The sequence below is a fragment of the Chrysochloris asiatica genome, unplaced genomic scaffold (genome assembly GCF_000296735.1).
Source record: "Chrysochloris asiatica unplaced genomic scaffold, ChrAsi1.0 scaffold00060, whole genome shotgun sequence".
NCBI classification, from domain to species: Eukaryota; Metazoa; Chordata; class Mammalia; order Afrosoricida; family Chrysochloridae; genus Chrysochloris; species Chrysochloris asiatica.
Genome location: NW_006408578.1, coordinates 15,153,523 through 15,154,565, shown reverse-complemented (window position 1 = coordinate 15,154,565; position 1,043 = coordinate 15,153,523).

Here is a 1,043-nt window from a genome sequence, read left to right as displayed (position 1 = left end):
TAAATATCTATGCTCCCAATGAAATAGATTCAAAAATATAAAGCAAACTCTAGTAGAGTTGAAGAAAGAAATAGATGAATCTACAATAATAGTGGGTGATTATAATACCACTTTCAAAAATGGATAGAACAAGCAGAAAGAAACTTGACAAAGACACAGAAGAACTAAACATACAATCAGCCAATTGGACTTTATAAATGTGTACAGAGCATTTGACCCAACAAAACACAATACACATTATTTTTCAGTGTGCATAGAACATTCTCCAGAATATACCATGTTTTAGGACACAAAACAAGTCTCCATAAATTTACAAATATCAAAATAATACAAAGCATCTTCTCAGACCACAATGCTATCAAATTAGAAATCAACAATAAAAAGACCAAGGAAATAAAGTCAAATACTTGGAAACTGACTAACACCCTGTTTGAAGAGCGACCAAGTAGTACAAGAAATAAAACATGAATTCACAAAGATCCTAGAACCAAATGAGAACAAAAACACAACATACCAAAACCTTTGGGACATGGTGAAAGCGGTGCTGAAAGGACAATTTATTGCCATAAACGCACACATCCAAAAAGAAGAAAGAATCAAAATTAACAAATTAACACAGCATCTCCAACAATTAGAAGCAGACCAAAAGACGGAACTTACAGTACACACAAAAAAAGAAAAAATAACAATTATAGCAAAAATAGATGAGATAGACAACAGAAAAGCAATAGAAATAATCAACAGCAAAGGAAGCTGGTTCTTTGAAAGGATTGACAAAATAGACAAACCATTGGCAAACCTAACAAAAGAAAAGGAGAAGAGACAAATAACACGCATTAGAAACCACATGGGTAATGTCATAATAGAACCAAAGGAAATCAAAAGGATAATAACAGAATACTAAGTAAAGTTATACTCCAACAAAGTTGAAACCTTAGAAAAGATAGATACAGTTTTTGAAAAACTGGACCTACCTAAACTTACGCAGAATGAAGTAGAAAACCTGATCAGGTCATCAAAAAACTCCCAACCAAAAGAAGTCT